Source organism: Notolepis coatsorum (genome assembly GCF_963971535.1).
Source record: "Notolepis coatsorum genome assembly, chromosome: 14".
Lineage (NCBI taxonomy): Eukaryota > Metazoa > Chordata > Actinopteri > Aulopiformes > Paralepididae > Notolepis > Notolepis coatsorum.
In genome coordinates, this window is record NC_140178.1 from 9,143,062 (window position 1) to 9,166,099 (window position 23,038).

Here is a 23,038-nt window from a genome sequence, read left to right on the forward strand (position 1 = left end):
GTTGAGGGGGTTACGGTTGAGGGGGTTTACGGTTGAGGGGGTTACGGACGGTTGAGGGGGTTACGGTTGTGTGTGTGTGTGTGTGCGAGTCTCGACGGAGACGTAGAGCTCAAACCCCCCGTCTTGTTCTGTTCTGTTTCTTTTCACGTCGTCGATGTAAAAAACATTCTAAATGGACCACATCATGATATGAACACTTTTCACTACCACACTACAGCAGGTTAACCCTTTCACTACCACACTACAGACTGACTGTTAACCGGTGGTAGTGAAAGGGTTAACCCCTTTGTCGTGTGGCACAGTGAAAGGGTTAACCTTCTGTATTGTCACCGTGAAAGGGTTAACCGTTTGGTAGTGTGGCGGTTGAAAGGGTAACCCTTTGTCGTGTGGCCAGTGAAAGGGTTAACCTTCTGTATTGCAGCAGTGAAAGGGTTAACCCGTTGGTAGTGTGGTAGTGAAAGAGTTAACAACACCGCCACGGGGGGGGGGGGGGGGGGGGGGGGGGGAATACACTTTGCGGTCCGAGCGTTTCCCTTAGCAACGCGAGAGCCGACTGTTGTTCAGAAGCCGACGTGACTCACCTTATTAACATGCGAGGTGTGTGTGCGTGTGCGTGTGTGTGTGTGTGATCTGTACTGGGAACAGAACAGATCAGAGATCAGATGTTAGGAATGCCTCACAGTACGTCTATGTCCTACCGAGGGGTGTGGCACATTCCGCATGTTGCAAAGGAAAGTTGTATGGCGGCGTGAAATGTTATTGTAATGGCGGGGGGGGGGGGGGGGGGGGCAACCTCTGGACATCCCTGTGAGGCCGCTCCTCCTCCTCACGTCGTGCACGAGGTGACGTTAACCCTTTCACTGCCACCGCACACTACAGAAGGTTAACCCTTTACTATCACACTGCCGACGGTTACCGACTTGCCGCCGTCGGTAGTGTGATAGTAAAGGGTTAACCTTCTGTCGTGTGGCAGTGAAAGGGTTAACCCGATGTCGTGTGGCAGTGAAAGGGTTAACCTTCTGTGTACTCAGCTGGCCAAAGCTGAGCCTCCTGGGTTTCCATGACGACATAATGCCCAGATTCAGTTTTTCCCCCCCCCTGATGTATATTTGCGCGTGGAACGACATTTGTATACTTTGTAATATTTCTCAAGAAACGGGTCACTTTGCCCCGAGAAGTGGCCGCTATTCAAGATTCAAGAGATTCAAGAGGTTTATTTGTCACATACATACCAGGGCATATACAGTGATGCCTAGGGATGGGTACCGTTCACATTTGAACCGATACGGTACCGGTACCGGTACTTGTGAATCGATACCGGTACCCAACGGTACCTTTTTTCTGTACTTTAGTCTCTAAAAATGTAATCTACCTACCTCAGTTGTGAAAAAAAAAATCCAAACTTCAAATAACCACACTTTCGACCGTTTTTGGCTTGCCATTGCCCCGACTGCTTTGTTGTTGAAGCAAGTCAAATCCTAGGTAAGCATATATTGTGCGTGTGAAAAAGAAAAAAGGTAAAAAAAAAATAAAAAAAATCAATTTAAATTTTTTTTCTTTTTTTAAACGGTATCTCACGTGAATCGATACTCGGTAGTACCGATGTGTTTCGGTAAGTACCTTTTAAAAGTACCGAATTCGGTATACCCATCCCTAGTCATGCCCAGATCGATTGTGCAATAATACTAATAATAAAATAGACGTAAAAAAAAACAGGTGATAAGAAGACATAAGATGTGCATGATAAAAATAGACATGCTAAATTGCTGAGAAGGCACTGGGTCCTATGTACACTACTATACAATTATACAAGTTTCGGATGCTGTCGTAGGTTTTGGCAACTCCCCCGTGAGGCGTGTCTGTCCGTTCTGTGGTGCTCTTCATCTTACTCAGGAAGGCAATCCTCTAGGGCTGACCCCTATTAATCGATTAGTCGACTAATCGGTCGAAAGGAGCCGTAGTCGACTGGCCAACCTCTTAGTCGAATATAATAAAAAAATAAAAATAAATGTTTATTTTTGTTTTACATTTTTTTTATAATTCTTTCCAAAAGAAAAGAGGCCTAGAAGCATGGCTAACGCTAATGGCACGCATACCAGAGGCTAACTGCCTACGAAAACAGGCACAGAGGCACTGAAAGAGGATTTCACCCGTCTAATGAACACACTAGACTAGACAAAATATCAAGATGTATCCATCAGTGGACCAATTGCATGATTTTGCAGAGGACAAGAAGCCTTCAGTCGACTCCTTCAGACATTAAGCACCCCCACAGCCCAAATGGAATGATAAAAAAGTTAAAAAAAAAAAAAAAAAATGTTTAAAAATATTAAACTTTATTTTTTATTTTTTTTAAGTCGACCAATAGTCGACTAACGGCAAATTTTGGCCAATCCTAGTCGATCATCCAAATCCTTAGTCGGGGTCAGCCCTAGAATCCTTATACAGTGGACCACAGTCACGGTTTGCTCGTTTGGACCCAAGTGCAGAGAGAGACGGAAACACAGGGGGCCGTTAGAAGATGCAAAAAACGAGCGTGAATTCGCAATATAGCTGCCGCCTATTTTGCGATAAGTCGCTCCCGTTGCCACGCCTTCTTTTAGCCAATTTGGTTGTTATTATTATTACGTCTCATATTCATGTCCGGGGGGGCCAAACGCTCCGCTTCAGACACCACACCGGGAGATACTAGTAGGAGGAGCACATACGCCAAATAGTTTGGTTATGACTCGGATCTATCGAAACGGCAACGACACTGAGGCGTGTTGGAAATACTAGAACACTAGAACCTCAGCCAACGCAGGAAGCTTGGCCCCCGGAACCCGTTTACTGGGGAAGGTCGGTACGTCACAACTCGACAACCGTGCCACGGAATTGCCAGGAACACACGTGTGCGCAAACCTTCACACACACACACACACACACACACACACACACACACACACACACACACACACACACACACACACACACTTGACTTCCATGCCAAATCTCAGCCTCGTTAGTGTGGAACCTGTGGCCGCTAGAGTGTGGGGTACTTTTTGTGGACTGACCCACCTACATAGACCTGTAGTAGAGCTGCTGGTCACAGTTAAGCAGCTAATATATACTTTACTGAGGCAAAAGGTGCCCGTAAGTAAAAACAAAAGACAAACATTTTAAATCTGAGGAGGTTGGCGGCCTAGCTGTCTAACCCCAATCTGGTCACGGAGCACGGAACTAACAAAAAGCAGGAGTTAGCCTAGCTTAGCACAATGAATGGAAGCGGACAGTGCCGGTTAGCCTAGGCATTGTCCAACTAACAACACCTCTCCCGAAGGCTAAGCGGCACTGTCCGCTTCCATTCATTGTGCTAAGCTAGGCTAACGTGCGGCCAGATAGCTTTCTACTGAACGCACAGAGAAGAAACTGGTATCCATCTTCTTGTCTCTCTCTGGGGAAGACGGTAAGCTAATTTCCCAAAATGTCGGCGTGTTCCTTTGAAATACACAAGTGGGACAAGAAATAATAACTAGCGAGGCACAGCTGGGGCAGACGAGACACCACACGCGTGTAGCTTTATGCCAAGCAAGCAGTGCAAAAATTTACCGTAGTGGCATGCAGTAATGCGCCTTTCATTTTCGCGGAAATAGGCTGTCTATTGCCATTCTCTTTGACAAACTCTAACCTTAACCAGCTCCTTAACAGCGCCTAAACTTAACCGTTCTAACCTTAACCAACTCCGAAACAATGCCTAACCTTAACCTTAACCATAGAAATTATATTGCCATTCTCTTTGACAAACTCTAACCTTAACCAGCTCCTTAACAGCGCCTAAACTTAACCGTTCTAACCTTAACCAACTCCGAAACAATGCCTAACCTTAATCGGCGAAAGAATACACGTTAAAAAAAAATCACGTTAAAAAATATTTTCGATGGGATTCGAACTCGCCAGCAAACAAGCCATAGGATCCACAGCCATGTGTCCTAGCCAATTGAGCTATTTGTTGGATAGTGAATAAGGGGCGGTGACTTATATATATTGAGCTCCGCTCGTGTCGCATGCGCGGGCACCTCGCGCGAGCACGCCGGCGCACGCACGCACCTGAGCGAGCACGCCGCCGCCGGTGCACGCACGGTAGCATTTGTCTGAAAAGAAGGGCGCTTTACCGCACTAGCGTGCGGTGACGAATGCGGAAGCATTTTTGCACTGCTTGCTTGGCATTAACGTACAGGCACACCACACGGGGACCACACGTGAGAGAAACACGAGGACCCCTGCTGGACACACGGGGGAAAACACAAGGGGGGAGAGAAAGAGGGGGAGACGGCGAGAAAGACAGGACAGACACTGGGGAAGACACCGCCTTGTTGACCAAAAGCAAGTGAAGAGCGAGACAGGTATTGTTGACCTTTCCCCCGACGGAGCCCACATTACTGGACGCTTATCCGGCGTGGCTATATATAAAGAAGCGGGGCCGGGGAGGGGGGGAAGTAAATAAAAAGACGAGGCCCTATAAACACCGGCATGCCGGTTTACACGAGATAGGACCAACGCCCCAACCTCTGAGTACTTCGGAGGCAGATAGTTGGCACAGGGTCCGCAGGGAGGAATATGTAGGTTCTATGTGGGGTTTTTCCCTCTAGTGCAGAGATTGAGCCACGCTGTCAAGATTGTATCCCATGATCTAATACCTCGCTGTGAATAATATATGAATTGCCAACGCGGTGCTATTCTCATCGGACAGGAGACCCCGGCCTACGCTATCTTTAAGAGGCGGCAGGCTTTTGGCCTCCTGCCCTGCTGTGTTCAAAAGGGCATGCTCGATTTATTTATTGATTATATACGGTTGACACGACCACACCCTCCTTTAAATCATTTTACGCCGCGCCGCCGATGGTGTATCGGGTTACGTACAGTATGCTCGTCTCTGCACCTGGTTCTGAGCTGCTGTGTTCGTTGCCTGCAGGGGTCGTCGTGTGTTTTTAGCACAGTAGTGTTGCTGCTTCCTTGACGCGTGGTCGGACCTAATTTAAAGGAACATTTTGGGAAATTAGCTTTACCGTCTTCTCCAGAGAGAGAGACGAGATGATAGATACCAGTTTCCTCTCTGTGCGTTCAGTAGAAAGCCATATACGTTAGCCTAGCTTAGCACAATGAATGGAAGCAGAGAGTACCGGTTAGCCTGGCCCTATGGGCAACACCTCTCCCGAAGTTTAAGCTAGGCTAACCGGTACTGTGTCCGCTTCCATACATGGGTCCAAAATTAATGTTGTTGTTTACATGTTGTGTCTTGGTTAGTGCATACTAGTGTGTCTTGGTTAGTGCATAGGGCTGTCCCCGACTAAGGATTTGGATAGTCGACTATGATTGGCCAAAATGTGGCGTTAGTTGGTCGACGAAAAAAATATATAAAAAAAAGTATAATATTTTTTACTTAATTTTTTTTAATACATTTTTTATTTTTTTGTATCATTCCATTTGGGCTGTGGGGGGTGCTTAATGTCTGAAGGAGTCGACTGAAGGCTTCTTGTCCTCTGCAAAAGCATGCAATTGGTCCACTGATGGATACATCTTGATATTTGTGTAGTCTAGTGTGTTCATTAGACGGGTGAAATCCTCTTTCAGTGCCTCTGTGCCCGTTTTCGTAGGCAGTTAGCCTCTGGTATGCGTGCCATTAGCGTTAGCCATGCTTCTAGGCCTCTTTAAAAATAAAATAAAAAAAATATTATAATTTTTATTTTTTTTATTTTTACTATTCGACTAAGAGGTTGGTTAGTCGACTACGGCTCCTCTCGACCGATTAGTAGACTAATCGACTAATAGGGGTCAGCCCCAGTGCATAGTACTAGTGTGTCTTGGTTAGTGCATAGTACTAGAGTGTCTATTTTGCAAAGGCCGCCTTATTTTCAGACCCCCTCCCAGGGAATGTTCACTGTGGCAGCAGGTTACACTATTGGCATTTAGCAGAAATCCAATCAGAGACGCTGGGCTTTAATACATTACCAGACTGAAGCAGGTGCCTCCTGCTGTTTTGGATCACTGCTCACGGCCTCCGCCCACGGGACGTCTGCGTATGCGCACGTGTGTGCGCCGCGCGTGGGTGAGGGTATTTGCAAAGTGCGTGCGGTTTCTACACTTGTGCAATGTCTCTTGGACCGCTGACTGACGACCTCCTGATTTGATGTCTTTTCCATGTTCTCTCAGGAGTCCAGATGTAAACAAGTCTCGACAGAGACGTAGAGCTCAAAGCCTGTCTTGTTCTGTTTTGTTAGATTCTTTCCACGTCGTCAACATAAACAATCTAAATGGACCACACTGATATTAACAAACACTGCCACGAGGTATACACAGATATACGCTGGTCCAACGCAAGCTTTTCCCTAGCAACACAAGCTTTTCCCTAGCAAGACAAGCTTTTCCCTAGCAAGACAAGCTTTTCCCTAGCAAGACAAGCTTTTCCCTAGCAACACAAGCTTTTCCCTAGCAACACAAGCTTTTCCCTAGCAAGACAAGCTTTTCCCTAGCAACACAAGCTTTTCCCTAGCAACACAAGCTTTTCCCTAGCAAGACAAGCTTTTCCCTAGCAACACAAGCTTTTCCCTAGCAACACAAGCTTTTCCCTAGCAACACAAGCTTTTCCCTAGCAAGACAAGCTTTTCCCTAGCAACACAAGCTTTTCCCTAGCAACACAAGCTTTTCCCTAGCAACACAAGCTTTTCCCTAGCAACACAAGCTTTTCCCTAGCAACACAGGTGTTTCCCTAGCAATCTTCCTACCAACGCAAGCTTTTCCCTAGCAACACAAGCTTTCCCCTAGCAACACAATCGTTTCCCTAGCAACGCAAGCTTTCCCCTAGCAACACAATCGTTTCCCTAGCAACGCAAGCTTTTCCCTGGCAACACAAGCGTTTCCCTAGCAGCAACGCAAGGGAAACCCATCAATACCAGTAATATAACTAGATAAGATAAGATAGATAGATAGATAGATAGATAGATACAATCTATTACTAATATAACTAGTAATCATTCATTTATATCTAGACTGATTGATTGATTGAACATTTTATTAACAGATTGCAGAATGGGTACAATACAGTACAGCTCAATACACACAATTGTTAAGGGGATGCAGGCCAGAGAAAGACTTTCGTCTTGTTTACATCAGGGTCCCCCATTTTCAATTCATCAGGACATATTAAGATAAGATAAGATAATCCTTTATTGATCCCCTAGGGGGAAATTTAGGTGTCAGAGCAGCATGGGGGTGGGGGTACAGGGTGGGGGATGTATAGATTCACAGTACAGTACAATATAGTAAAATATAATAATAATAATAATAATAATAATAATAATAATAATAATAATAATAATAATAATAATAATAATAATAATAATAATAATAATAATAATAATAATAATAATAATAATAATAATAATAATAAATAATAATAATAAAGTTATATAAAAAGTAATAAATAAAGTAATATAAAATATAAAATAGTAATAGTAATATAAAAGTCCATAGTTATAGTAGTCTAACTGTGTGTGATTAGTTCCTGTAACGACCACTGTCTGCCGCTGTATAAGCGCTGTCTGTGTTGCTTCAGTGACTTCTTCCCAGCCGTGGTCTGAACTGCTGAGGCTTCCATGTCGCCGTGCCTGAGTTGGACTCCCAGCTCTATTTATTGTCAGAGAATGGCTGAAGGGTGTCGGGTTTAAAAAATGACCGCTCGGCCCGAGAGCGACAGCACGGCAAAACAACACTGGGTGTGTGTGTGTGTGTGTGTGCGTATGTGTGTGCGTGAACATCTTTAAATACTGAGATTTACAGGCCTTTGGTGACACAGGTCAGGTTAACCTGTAATGCGTGTATTATGACTGTATGACACTAGGATGCATGGGTTACATCATTTCGCTGCTGTCGGGACAAAACCTCATAACTCCATTTTTTTTTTATATTTTTTTTATTATATAAATCAACTCCGTAGATCATCCTCCATATGTGTGTGTGGGTTTTACAAAGTTTAAACAATGGGAAAGCATTAAACCGATAATCTGTCTAAACCTCCTAACTCTATTCACCCTCAAATCTGTGTTCGTTTTTTTCATCTGCTGAAAAGTTGGGTTTTTGGAGTTATGAGGTTTTGTCCCGACAGCAGCGATTTGTGTGTGTATATGTTGGTGTCGTGTGTATGTGTGTGTGTGTGTGTGTGTGTGTGTGCGTGTGTGTGTGTGTGCGTGTGTGCGTGTGCGTGTGTGTGTGTGCGCGCATGTCACTATATTTCAGTTTCAGTTTATTTATTTTTAAAGTACAGTACACATTGATAAACATTTCTGTAAATGTGTCAGTTTTAGCCTGCACAAGTGAGTATAGTACAGTATCTGTATCTGTATAAGTGAGGGTGTGTTTGTGGGTATGGAATTATGTACGTGTTTGTGGGTATGTGTGTGTGTGTGTGTGTGTGTGTGCGCATGTCAATATATGTATGCATAAGTGAGGGGGTGTGTGTGAGGGTATGGAATTATGTGTGCGTGTGTGTCTCCATCTGTCACCTTCATTAGATTTCAACCCCTGAGCGTGTCGAGTGACGAGTCAAGTGTGGGTTGTGTCTTGAATTGCAGAAGAGGTTATTATTTTGTAGTGCACTGATGCACGCTCTTGTAGTTTGTGTGTGTGTGTGTGTGTGTGTGTGTGTGTGTGTGTGTGTGTGTGTGTGTGTGTGTGTGTGTGTGTGTGTGTGTGTGTGTGTGTGTGTGTGTGTGTGTGTGTGTGTGTGTGTGTGTGTGTGTGTGTGTGTGTGTGTGTGTGTGTGTGTGTGTGTGTGTGTGTGTGTGTGTGTGTGTGTGTGTGTGTGTGTGTGTGTGTCACCACTGCCACCAAGCCTCTTCAGCTCATTCAGAACGCAGCGGCCCGCCTGATCTCAAACCTACCGAAGTCGGCCCATGTCACCCCACTTCTTATAGGGACCTGCACTGGCTCCCCAGTGCCGCACGAATCCACTTCAAGCAAGGCCCTCGACCTGGCATACCGTGCGGCAAAGGGAACCGCTCCCACCTACCTCCTCCGGTCAATGGTCTCTAACTACACACCCTCAAGACCCCCACGCTCTGCATCTTCTGGCCGTCTCAGACCCCACTCCTATCCGAGCTCCGGGAGGGTCATCAAGGAGAAGTTGCCTATTCTCAGTCCTTGCCCCACAATGGTGGAATGAACTTCCCACCCCAGTTAGGACAGCCGGTCCAATCTTTCGCCGTCGACTAAAGACGCACTTCTTCAACCATTATCTGAAATAAACAAATAAAAAATAATAAAATAAAATAAAATAAAATAAATCTAACCCTAACTAACTTTACTGTCATGCACTAATAAACCAACCTACACTGTAACACGCAACACTTTAATGAACATTGTTACTCAGCTGATAGAGTTGTACCCTTCCTGATGACTTGTCGTACAGAACTTGTAAGTCGCTTTGGATAAAAGCGTTCAGCTAAATGACTAAATGTAAATGTAAATGTGAATGTAAATGTGTGTGTGTGTGTGTGTGTGTGTGTGTGTGTGTGTGTGTGTGTGTGTGTGTGTGTGTGTGTGTGTGTGTGTGTGTGTGTGTGTGTGTGTGTGTGTGTGTGTGTGTGTGTGTGTGTGTGTGTGTGTGTGTGTGTGCGTGCGTGTGTGCGTGTATTCATCGCCTTCAGTATTAGTGTTAAAATTCTGCAATGTGTCAAATGACAAGTGAAGTTCGAGTGTACTGTAGTTTGATATATGATCCTATACATGTGGTATTATTTGTTTATCTCTTGCACTTATAGTTTGTTTCAAGTGTGCACATGATACGTGTGACGGTGTGTGTGTGTGTGTGTGTGTGTGTGTGTGTGTGTGTGTGTGTGTGTGTGTGTGTGGTCTTGCGTGTGTGGATACCGGCTACTCGCAGGTGTTTCTCTCTCGTGTTACCGTGCCGCTGCACTCTGAGAATAGACACATCCGTCCACATCGCTAGTAGCCTCAGGAAAAGGATGCTTTATAATTAAACTCGGATCCACCGCACCGCGCGCACGGCCCCTAGCAACGGCGGGGCGCGGCGAGATGAACACGTGGTGGTAGGTGAGCAAGTGCCGCGTCTCTGGTAATCGGAAAGTTCCCGGTTCGATTCCTCCCGCTCCTCCCGGGCAGCATGACACTTAACCCCTAACTGCTCCCGATTGGGCCTAACAAAAATAATGGTTTGGTTCCGGTTGCCGACCGACCCTGCCGATTTAGGTGCGACCCAATTTATTTTATGAGTTTAAAAAAATATATATAAAAAAAAAAAACATATTTTTTTTTTTTTTACAATGAAGTTGAATACAAATCTTAGTCAAACCTTTAGTATTATGGATATTAAACATGCTGGCAGAGTACATGCATCCATGTTGTTGTGAACATTTTAATTAAATAAAGAAATTCCCTATCCATAGTCGCCGTGGGGAAAAAACTTAATAAAAAATTAAATTAAATAAATTCCCTACCTACCCATGGCCTTAACTGACAACCAACAGGAACCAAACAATATTTTTTTTATGCCTTAGCAGGTTGGCACCTTGGCATGGTCGCCTCCGCCGTCGGTGTGTGAATGTGTGAGTGAATGGGTAAAATGTGAGGAACAAATTCTAAAGCGATTTGGATAAAAGCGCTATATAAATTAATGCACTCATTGACTGTCCCCTCACGTGCACCATGCACTTACCTGGACTTGATAACCACTATGTTACTGCTCATCATGCACTTTATTATTTAAAATATTCTGTTATATGTACAGTGTCATGTGTTACATGTACAGTATGTATATATTGTACTACAGTCTGTGGGAGGCAGCTCCTCTGAAATTTCGTTGTATACTTGTGTGCAATGACAATTAAAAGTCTATTCTATTTACCAATTATGAATAAGGGGAAATATCAACTGACTCTGTAGTCACAATTTGGTGATGAAATATTATTACCGTATATATATATATATCCATCCATATCACTGTACATATTAATATTACAATGCTGTACTGTACATACATCTGATTGCCACTATTACTCAGTAGTACTAATTAATATATTTCATACCCAGTTTAATCACCTGTACATTGTATATTGCTGTTGCACTTTACTGTTACACTCTGGTTGGACGTCGCCAAGCTTCTTTTCGTTGTACTGTACTTGTGCTGTATGATGACGATACATTTTAATCGAATGTAACATTTTACACAATGCAAAAGCCAAATAAAAATATTAAATACATAAATCAGCAAAGTGGCAACTTAGGACTGGTCTCACAGTCTTCACATGAACACATTTCTTTATTGCTATTTATTTAATTTTACATTGTCTTTGATTGGATGATAATGGTGGAAAAGCAGTCGATACATTTTTTATATAACGTAAAATAAGACACACGACGCGCTCGACTCACAATTATAGCCCTCCAAGACTCGAACGTATAGTAACCACCAGTGTCAGTGCGTGCCGTGTGGTTGTATTCTTGGCGGTCTAATCTCCACCGGCCCCCAGGGTGTGTGTGTGTGTGTGTGTGGGTGTGTGTGTGGGTGGGTGTGTGTGTGGGTGGGTGTGTGTGTGTGTGTGGGTGTTTGGCAGGGAATCAAGGACAGCACCATGTGGCCGACTCTATCAGGCGGACGTCAGCCTTCTCGGTTACAGCAGGTATAGGGCTGAGCCCGAACGTTCGGACCTTCGTTCGTTACGTTGGCATTCGAATTCTAAATCAACATTCGAATTCTTAATTTTTAATAAAAAAAAAATTAAAAATAAATATATATATATATATATATATATATATATATATATATATATATATATATATATATATATATATATTTTTTTTTTTTTTTTATATATATTTTTTTTTATGTGTCTATTCATTCTGTTTAAACCAATGGGTTTTTTCTTCACAGTTGCAGATAAAAGATAAAAGTCAATATACATATATACAATATACAATACAGAGTCAAATTAGTAACAGTGAGGTAGAATGCAGAAATGAGATGAGGTACAAAACTTGGGGTAGGGTGCAAATGAGGTATGAAGTGAGTGTGTACATGTGGATGGATGTGTGTGCAGTGAGTGTAGATGATGGGTTGTTACATAGTGTCATTATTGTCATGGAGCATCCTGATGACCTGGGGATAGAAGCTCAGTTGCAACCCCTGTCTCCAGAAAAAAAACTTTCCTCCGAGAGCCACTCGCCTCGGCCGGATCGCATGGCCCTTCTGACCCATTTACTCCATTTACATTTAGCTGATAAATGTAGCTTTTTATTCAAAGCGACTTACAAGTTCTGTACAACAACAGGTCAGCAGGAAGGGCACAACTCTTTCAGCCGAGTAACAATGTTCATCAAACAGTGTTGAAACTTGGGTGCTGCAGTGTTGAGTGCATAGTAGTAGAAGATACATATTAGTATAGTAGGAAGAGTGCATGATAGAGGACAGTTTAAGAAGGTTTGTTTTAGGGCGGCTACGTGGTGCAGTGGGCAAGGCGCTCACCACGAATGCTGGAGACGCTGGGTTCGCCTCCCTGTTCGAGCCCAGCGCTCCACATTGCTTTCAGTTTAGCTGGTCGTCCGTACTAATACACATTGGCCGTATTAGGGGGTGGGAAACTGATGGGTGGGGATCGGGCGTTGTGGACAGCGACTCCTACAGGTCGGTTGGTGCGCCTGCGCAGTAGAATCAGGAAGCGACGGGGGCGGCGTCCCTCCAAAGCCCAGACCCCTGATGCTGAAAGATCGCGCCACGCAGGTGAAAAGATGCGACTTTTGTTACCTCAAGTACCGGAGGGGACTTGTGCTATGTATGACTTAGTCCACATTGCAGCCGGCTTGTGGGAGGCAAGAAACAGCGTTCGAGACAGGGGAGGGTTGAATTGGATGATATGAAATTGGGATGGGAGAAAAATAGAAAATGGGAGAAAAAGGTTTGTTTTATTTTTATTATACATTTCTTTATTTCAGATATTGATTGAAGAAGTGTGTTTTTAGTCGACGGTCGAAAGATTGGTCGTGTTTCGGCTGTCTTGACCGTGGTGGGAAGTAAGGATCCGACTTTTTCAGTCCCGATACCGATACCTGGGCTTTGGGTATCGGCCGATATCGAGTACCGATCCGATTAGGGCTGTACCGAATGTCATTTTTCGAAGTATTCGAACGAAGCTTCGAATGTCTATAAAAAAATAAACGAAACTAAAACTAAATCCTCAATTTGAATAAAGTAATTAATCTGATTAAATTAGTCTTTTTCTTTTATTAAATCAACTTTCTTTAATGAATATAACTCATCAGTTTCGTCAACATAAATAATCCAATAAGGGCACGGTTGGTATGAAAGTGATGGTGACGTCTTATAGTATAATATTAGTGTAGCCTAATCTTTAACTGCAACTTTGAAGAAAACCCCCATTGGTTTAAACAGATTGAATAGACACACAAAAAAAAGATTTAAAAAATTATAAAAAATAAAAGCTTTCGAATGTTGATTTAGAATGCGAATGTCAACATTATGATCGAAGCTCCAAAGCTTCGAAGCATTCGGTACAGCCCTAGATCCGATACCCATTGTTCAATTAATAAACTGTAGGCCTCACTGTGTGGAAGAGACTGGGATCACTCTTTTGTGCAAAAGGCAACATCAGGCTTGACTTAATAAAACATTACTTTCCTAACTTAGTGAAACAAAATGTAACAAATGAACACATAGATATAAACATACTGAATTGTTATTTCTTATTTTAGTTATTATTATATAATTGTTTTTAAATCCGATATATATATATATATATATATATATATATATATATATATATATATATATATATATATATATATATATATATATAAAAATTGATACCCCATCCAGCTATTTTAGTCATATCGGGGCCGATATCCGATATCAATATCGGATCGGTGCATCCCTAGTGGGAAGTTCCGTCCACCATTGTGGAGCGAGGACCGAGAAAATAGGCAGCTCCTCTTTGATGACTCCGGTCAAACGAATCCGGCTACTAATCAGTCCGCTTCAGCCTACAGTATACCGTCCGTTTAGACCCTTCGTTCTCAGACATAAATCAGACGGATGTACCGAGAGTGTAATTATGAAGTACTTGAGCGGGGGGCCCTCGCAGTAGGAGAGAGAGAGAGAGAGTAGCAGGGAAAGTACGTAGACGTTAGAGACAGAGGCACCCAACTTTAGCCCTCTGATTCATCCGCCTGGCATCTCCGTCTCTCTCTCTCCCCTGCCAGCCGTGCTCCCTTGTTCTCCTCCCCTCTCTTATCTCTCCCACCATCTATTCTCCCTTTACTCTGAGTTATGGTCCAGGCACTGCTCATTCAATCTCTCCCCTTCTCTCCCACCCATATCTCCTTTCACTTTACCCCCCCCCCCTCCCTCTCTCTCTCTCACTCTCTCTCACTCTCTTCCTCTCTCTCCTCTCTCTTTCTGTCTCTATCTCTTCCTCTCACTCTCTGTCTCTCTTTCTATCTCTCTCTTTCTCTCTTTTTCTTACTCTTTCTCTCTCTCTGTCTGTCTGTCTCTCTGTCTCTCTCTCTGTCTATCTCTCTCTCTGTATCTCTCTCTATCTCTGTCTCTTTCACTTTCTCTTACTCTCTCTGTCTCTCTGTCTCTATCTCTGTCTCTTTCTCTTACTCTCTCTGTCTCTCTGTCTCTCTCTCTGTCTCTTTCTCGTACTCTCTCTCTCTCTGTCTCAATTCAAAGGGGCTTTATTGTCATGGGAAACATACGTTTTTCTTTCTCTTACTCTCTCTCTCTCTCTCTCTCTCTCTCTCTCTGTCTCTCTCTCTCTCCCCCTCCCCCTCTCTCTCTCTCTCTCAGCTAGTGGAGGAGAGATGACTGACGGGCTCTACATTTCACTGTTGCGTGTCAAGCTCCTAATGCATATATAGCCAGTCGAGTTACATATGAGTTACAATGCCGGGGCCGTGTGTGTTGCTTGCGTGTGCAGAAACTCACTCACACTTCACATTCGTGCGCCTCTCATTAGCATGTGTGCTGTGGGGGGCTACGCGCAAGGCGGGGGGGGTATCGGCTGACGGTTACGGTCGAGGGAGACGTCTTGGATGAGGGGGGGGGGGGGGGGGGGGGGGCCGCCACGGCACTTCTAGGCTACTCCCTCCTCCGTTTGGCTCTCTTCCATCTCTTTGATACGACTGGCTTTATGAATTATGACTGACTTTATGAATTAAAGGATGGAAAGGGAACTCCACCTGACATTTGTCCTCTTTGGTTGTAATTCTGCAAAAGTAGACATTCTTCCTGATCCTTCCTTATATTAAATATTGCCTGTGTGTGTTATGGAGGTAGGGCTTGGAGGTAGGGCTAGTGGCCTGTGTGTCTTTGTGTTATGGAGGTAGGGCTAGTGGCCTGTGTGTCTTTGTGTTATGGAGGTAGGGCTAGTGGCCTATGTGTCTTTGTGTTATGGAGGTAGGGCTAGTGGCCTATGTGTCTTTGTGTTATGGAGGTAGGGCTAGTGGCCTGTGTGTCTTTGTGTTATGGAGGTAGGGCTAGTGGCCTGTGTGTCTTTGTGTTATGGAGGTAGGGCTAGTGGCCTGTGTGTCTTTGTGTTATGGAGGTAGGGCTAGTGGCCTGTGTGTCTTTGTGTTATGGAGGTAGGGCTAGTGGCCTATGTGTCTTTGTGTCATGGAGGTAGGGCTAGTGGCCTGTGTGTCTTTGTGTTATGGAGGTAGGGCTAGTGGCCTATGTGTCTTTGTGTTATGGAGGTAGGGCTAGTGGCCTGTGTGTCTTTGTGTTATGGAGGTAGGGCTAGTGGCCTATGTGTCTTTGTGTTATGGAGGTAGGGCTAGTGGCCTATGTGTCTTTGTGTTATGGAGGTAGGGCTAGTGGCCTGTGTGTCTTTGTGTTATGGAGGTAGGGCTAGTGGCCTGTGTGGGATGGGTACCGAATTCGGCACTTTTAAAGTACCGAACCGAAACACGTTGGTACTACCGAGTATCGATTCAAGTGAGATACCGAATTTTTTTAAATAAAAAAAAAAATTACCTTTTTTCTTTTCATGTCAACGTTCACACGCACAATATATGCTTACCTAGGATTTTTTTGAAGTTTGGATTTTTTTTTTACGACTGAGGTAGGTAAATAAAAATGTTTGAGACTAAAAAGTACAGAAAAAAGGTACCGTTGGGTACCGGTATCGATTCACAGGTACCGGTACCGGTACCGTATCGGTTCAAATGTGAAAGGTATACCCATCCCTATAGGTAGGGCTAGTGGCCTATGTGTCTTTGTGTAATGAAAGCACGGATTCACAATTCATGGAGAGGAGTGAATTAGGTGAAATTCATTTTTACGACTTTAAGGCCTCCGCTCCGCTTCACATCTTCACATCAAACCGTTCAAAATCACGTTGTTTACAGAAGAATTCCCCCTTTCCTCTCCTTGTCTCTTTGCTTTCCTCTCTGGCTCCGGTCCTGAACCAACACCACAGGGGGCCTCCCCCCCCCCCCCCCCCCCCCCTCTTCTGTTTCATCTGGGGTCTCGCAGCCAGCCCCATGTTTCTTTTGGCACCCTCTCTCTCTCTCTCTCTCTACCTCTCTCTCTCTCTCTCTATCTCTCTCTCCCCCTCTCCCTCTCTCTCTCTCTCTCTCTCTCTCTCCCTCTCTCTCCCTCTCCCTCTCTCTCTCTCTCTCTCAACCTATCTCCGAGGATCATACAAAGAAGGCGGGGCTTGAGATAGGGGTCAATTGAGTCCAACCGAGAGAACCTTCATTAACTTGGTCTCTCGTTCGGAGAAAGATCAAAACCATTGTGCTTTACTTGAAAGAACTCCCCCTCGCTTTGATCACCTCACTGCGTGTTCACTGGCAAAAGGGCTAGACTATGTTTCATTGTGACAATAATGTGTCTGTGCATGGCCTCAAACAAAGACCACATGAATAATAATAATAATAGTAATAATAATAATAATAATAATAATAATAATAATAATAATAATAATAATAATAATAATAATAATAATAATAATAATAATAATAATAATAATAATAATAATAATAATAATAATAATAATAATAGTAATAATAATAATAATAATAATAATAATAATAATAATAATAATAATAATAATAATAATAATAATAATAATAATAATTAATAATAATAATACACTTTATTTGTATAGCACCTTTCATACAAGAATTGCAGCTCAAAGTGTTTCAAAGCAGTAAAAAAGGACATGGGCATAAAATGAGCATACAATTGGCAGATCAAGAGCAATGCATAAAGTGCAGACATGAAATTAGGCATAACATAAGCATAACATAAGCATAAATGACAGCAGCAAAATAGACACGGTCACGGTAAGGCATAGAACATAAAATAAAAAAATTCAATAACATTTTCATATTAGGATCTAACCGTGAACAGGCCTCCTTGTACACGGTTTGATTGTCACCGATGCACATAAATAAGAGAATGAATTAGTAGTGTATTTCACATGCCACTGTGATAAGATCATGACATGTCCCCAATGTACTGCATGTGACGATAGGTGAAAGCAAAGCGTCACAGGTTATGTAAATCACGTGTGTTCCAGAAACACATGTGCCAGTGCATGTGCTTTTTCACGTGCAAAATTCACATGGCTTCTCTGTTGCGGCCTGTTGTCCATCATTGTAACAATAACAGCAACGCAATCCTTTGGCGCGAGTGAGATCAAAGCAGAAGGGGCTATTTCAAGCGCCCACAATGGTTGCATGTGATGCCATGAAAATGGCCCAAGTGATATCATGTGAGAAAGAACACGTGGAATGGTAATTAAAATAAATAAATAATAATAATAAATAGAAATAGAATAGAATAGAATAGAATAGAAATACAAGTGTGAAACACGATTTTACATAATTCATGTAATTTTGTCATTTTCTGTGAGAGTGCAGACCTTGTTTTAGTTGTTTTTCACTTGTTGGTGGAGTTGTTTTCAAATGAATTGACCTATCTCACGCCCCGCCCTCTTTTTTTGATCCTCCAATCAGATCAAGATTTTCAAGATCCTCAGACAGGGAAGCAACAGTTGTGATTGGAGGATCAAGAAAGGGGGCAGGGCTTGAGATAGGGTCAATTGACGATTACAGTATGTGTCATAATGAGAGTGAAAAGAAAAACTATGAAAAATAACAATCACAATAGAATAGATCCATCCTGCCCAGTAGACAAAAACAGAATTGGGATGGCAGAATTTCATATAGTGCTACTGGGTCAGATGAAAACCCTGTATCTCCCATTTCCTCGGATGTAATGGTTCTCAGCGTTTTCAGATTCAGATTATTATTTTATTGTCACAGCTTTTTTTAAATGTACAGTACATACATTCAGAAAAAACGTGAGATGCTTGTTTTTCCAGGCTCCTCAACCGTATAGTAGATTTGTAAACACAATACACAATATCATCTATACAAACTATAGAATACAAGGTGTGTATATATATATATATAGGTCTACATATACTGTATATAATTTATTTAAGGCAATTCTATGACCATAGCAATTTTATGACTTATTTTATGACAAATTTCTTTTCAAAATCCCTGAAAAGTTCACACTTTTGGGAGATACAAGCTTTTTTCCCCGGTGGCAGCAATAGGCTCCTATATCCTTGCATCCTGCCCACTCTCTATACACCCTTCTATTTCAGATCTGCTGTACAGCCATGTAGTCTATGTGGACAGGTGTGCGAGTACAGGAGATGGGCAGGGGGTGGGGTAGCAAAAGAATTGCTGATCTGTTATTCTATCCTTCCCTCTGTCATTACCACAAGGATTTATGCGCAGGAGAAAGAGTATCCTCGCTATTCCTATGGCGGAAGGCCATGAGCTACTAACACTCCACATATCTGTATATTATTATTATTATTATCTATCCAGTACGGTGCGTGACTGCCCTGCAAATCCACAGTACACAGTATGTGGCGGTCGCTGTTGACTTAACTTCAGCACCTGCGTGCCAATTAGCCCAGCTCATGTATGTCTTACACAGCGGAGCGCCAGCTGTTTGGGGGGGGGGGGGGGGGTGTGACCGAGGCGCGGTCAGCGGGGGGACTCGTTGTCTCATTTCATTTGGGTGACACTGGCGTGTGTGTTCCTGTCACGCGTTAGCCGACGCCGCTGAAAGATACTTGTCCTCGTTTTATATTGTTTGTGTGTGTGTGTGTGTGTGTGTGTGTGTGTGAGAGAGAGAGAGAGGTTAATGTGTTGTAAAAATCTATTCATAATTAGGAAAGTATGCACGACCGGGGAGAGAGGGACACGTGGAATCTTTCTGTCCACAGCCAAGCCGATGGGAGGAGTGTGTGAACGGGATAGAGGGTGAGACGGAAAGAGACAGAGGGACAGGACAGGGCAGCTGCAGCGATAGTTTAAACGGTTCCATAATTTCAACAACCCCGGAACAAGTCATTTTTTTTTTTTTTTTTTTTTTTAATACCACTCACGCTTTAAATGTATGTATTAAATTAGCTGCTGCTCCCTACACTTCCGCACACACTACTAGAACAACAGTGTGTATCCTTTTTTTTCTGTAAAAAAGAGGATTTTTTTTTTTTTTTTTACATTAGGGGACCTTTAACTACCGCACTCAGCTTTATTAAATGAAAAAATAACCTAATCTTCAGTTAGCTAGGCTTGTGGTACGCTTCTTCGTGACATAGGCTATAGTGGACTCGAAAGACACCTGATTTCTTCTAAACAACAGCTAATCTCCCTCATTTCGTTTTTCTGCTACATGTCTTATAAGGCACTTACAGACGAGGATGAGTCGAAGTGAAACGCCTACTAAATAAAACAGCTGACTAACGTTAGCTAGGTTAGTTTTTATGTAGCCTACTAAATAAAACAGCTGAGTAACGTTAGCTAGGTTAGTGTTTATGTAGAGGTTATGTAGCCGACTAAATAAAACAGCCGACTAATGTTAGCTAGGTTAGTGTTTATGTAGAGGTTATGTAGCCTACTAAATAAAACAGCCGGCTAATGTTAGCTAGATTAGTGTTTATGTAGAGGTTAGCCTACTAAATAAAACAGCCGACTAATGTTAGCTAGGTTAGTGTTTATGTAGAGGTTAGCCTACTAAATAAAACAGCTGAGTAACGTTAGCTAGGTTAGTGTTTATGTAGAGGTTAGCCTACTAAATAAAACAGCTGAGTAACGTTAGCTAGGTTAGTGTTTATGTAGAGGTTAGCCTACTAAATAAAACAGCCGACTAATGTTAGCTAGATTAGTGTTTATGTAGAGGTTAGCCTACTATATAAAACAGCTGAGTAATGTTAGCTAAGTTAGTGTTTATGTAGAGGTTAAATATGTAGCTTACTAAATAAAACAGCTGACTTAACATTAGCTAGGTTAGTATTTATGTAGAGGTTATGTAGCCTACTAAATAAAACAGCTGACTAACATAAGACGTAAAGAACATTTATCTCAGACCCGCTGGCACCTGTTCATGTTGTAAGATGTCACTGGTGAATTGTCCAGCTAAACTGTTCTACTTCAGTAACATATGTATATATTTTCCAATGCTTAAGCCTCCCAAGGGGGGGGGGGGTCGTCATGTCCAGTGCGGTGGTTTACCAGACTTGTAATGCACTGTGGAAAACCCTGTGTACTGTAAATCCAAAGTCTGACCTATAGGTCTATATTAGGGTTTCTCAACGATGTGGTACCACCTCTCAGGGGGCGTTCAGAGAGTGTTGGGGGGCGCTGAGTGAAGAATTGTTGAAAGGGGGACATTGAGATGCTTAAAGGGTGCGCTAGATTATTTTATTTAGCTATGCATTGTTTTAATATCGGCAGCTTTTAAACAACAGCTTGACTGGAACCAGAGAGGAGCCTACATGCAGAGAGCACAGTCAAAATCCGACTTCAAAAAGAATGTTTCATTTATACACACTTGGTAGTAAAAACTAAAATGAGTAAAAATCTGAATCCAGAAAAAAAAACATTTAACTTTTTAAGAAAAGATTTAATTTGGTCCCATTGTTGGTCCCATGCGTTAATTTGACACACAGCGCTGACAGGCCTCATTGACCCAACAAACTGAGCCAAATAAAAACATTAATGGCTGAGAATCCTAGATGCCCACAATAAACAGAAAATAATCATAATCGAGAACCGAAAATTGCATTCCCATTTGGTGTAGGGGGTTGAGGGGGCGGGCGTTATGGAACATGGACGTCAGATAGGGGGGCGTTCACCCAAAAACGGTCGAGAACCATATATGAAGGCGATCCGAGTTGCTCTCTAACATTACATTTTATGAGCCTATCATCCTGGCCCTTTACTCTGCCTCACCCCTACCACGGCAGACCCGATTGGCCAGCTGAGGGACCAATCACATCATCTGTAGATCTGTGACCGATGAAGTTATCATTCTGCTTTTCGGACAGTCGACAGCGACAGCAGTGTGTGTGTGTGTGTGTGTGTGTGTGTGTGTGTGTGTGTGTGTGTGTGTGTGTGTGTGTGTGTGTGTGTGTGTGTGTGTGTGTGCCACGCATACCACGCTTATGGCTCTGTGGACTCTGCTGTTTACTCCAAGATTTGTGGGCACTGCCAGATTTGTGGACACTGCCAGATTTGTGGGCACTGCCAGATTTGTGGACACTGCCATGCCGCAGAGTAGATCTGCTACGGTACTCTGATTATAAATACTCCACAGAGGATTGGGTGGAATAGCAAAGTGTCCCGTTTCATTGACCGAATCTTAATTTAGACATCACCGGTGCCGATTGATTGATTGTGTGTGTGTGTGTGTGTGTGTGTGTGTGTGTGTGTGTGTGTGTGTGTGTGTGTGTGTGTGTGTGTGTGTGTGTGACCCTAAATTGGGTTTGTGCTTCCTGTGCACTTCTGTTATTATAGTTTTGTATGTTGAATGGTAAATGGACTGCATTATCCATGCATTTATCCAACGCGCTTTTACAGCTTGTGCCTCACTCAGCCTGTGCCTCCCACCGCAACAATATCAGTGTTCTTAAATCATGGGAGAGAGAGCGGGGGGGAGAAAATGAATGAATGTGGATGAGAGCCTTGACATTAAGTGGTTGTAGCTACGGCTGTGGGGGCGCTGGAGACATGATCCAATAGACTTGTATACGCCTGAGTCTCCTGAACGCGGAGAGACCAATCCCATGTCGATCGGCACTTTCCCGGACGAATTATAGTCACTTTTCCACACCTACTCCCGAACCACGCATGCGCAGATTGCCCGCGGAGTCTGGATTGTCGAAAAACGGACTATAGCTCGGCCGATAAAGTGCAGATCGACTTGGGATTTGGTCTCTCCGCGTTCAGGGGACTCGGGCGTATACAAGTCTATTGGATCATGTCTCCCGCACCCCCACAGCCGTAGCTACTACCACTTAATGTAACATGCCGGTGTGACCATACACCTGAAAGGGTTAAACATTAGTTCCATTGAAAATGACTATTTGCCAAATTTTACAAACATTACTTCCTTTGTCCCGTTTTTTTTATTATTATTTTTATTTTTTTTATAAATATCCTCAAACTAAATCCTCAATTTTAATAAATGTCCGATATTATCGGCCTACCGATATATATATATATTTAGTTTTTACATTTATTTAACCTTTATTTACCCAGGCAAGCCAGTAAGAACAAATTCTGATTTAATTTATTGTCAAAAGTATGCATAATGTTGTGTTAATTCCACGACAAGAGATATGTAATGTTAATTACCTGAAATTATAAAAAAAATTGAGGGGGGGAAACCCTGGTATCGGTTGATATCAGTTGATATCGGTATCGGAAATTAAGAGTTGGACAATATCGGTATATCGGTATCGGTAAAAAAGCCAATATCGAACATCCCTAGAATAAAGTGATTAATCTGATTAAATTAGTATTTTTTTTAATTAAATCAACTTTCTTTAATGAATATAACTCATTAGTTTTAACACTATTATATTAGTGTAGCCTAATATTTATCTGCAACTGTGAAGAAAACCCCCATTTAATTGGTTTAAACAGAATGAATAGA

The 23,038-nt window shown here is 42.8% G+C and overlaps 1 protein-coding gene across 1 annotated transcript in view; it reads left to right on the plus strand.

The window, feature by feature from the left end:
* The window catches only part of LOC311239908 (caveolae-associated protein 1-like), a gene marked incomplete at its 5' end in the record, with an annotated part of 61,876 nt that overhangs the window by 2,949 nt on the left and 35,889 nt on the right, over positions 1-23,038 (plus strand).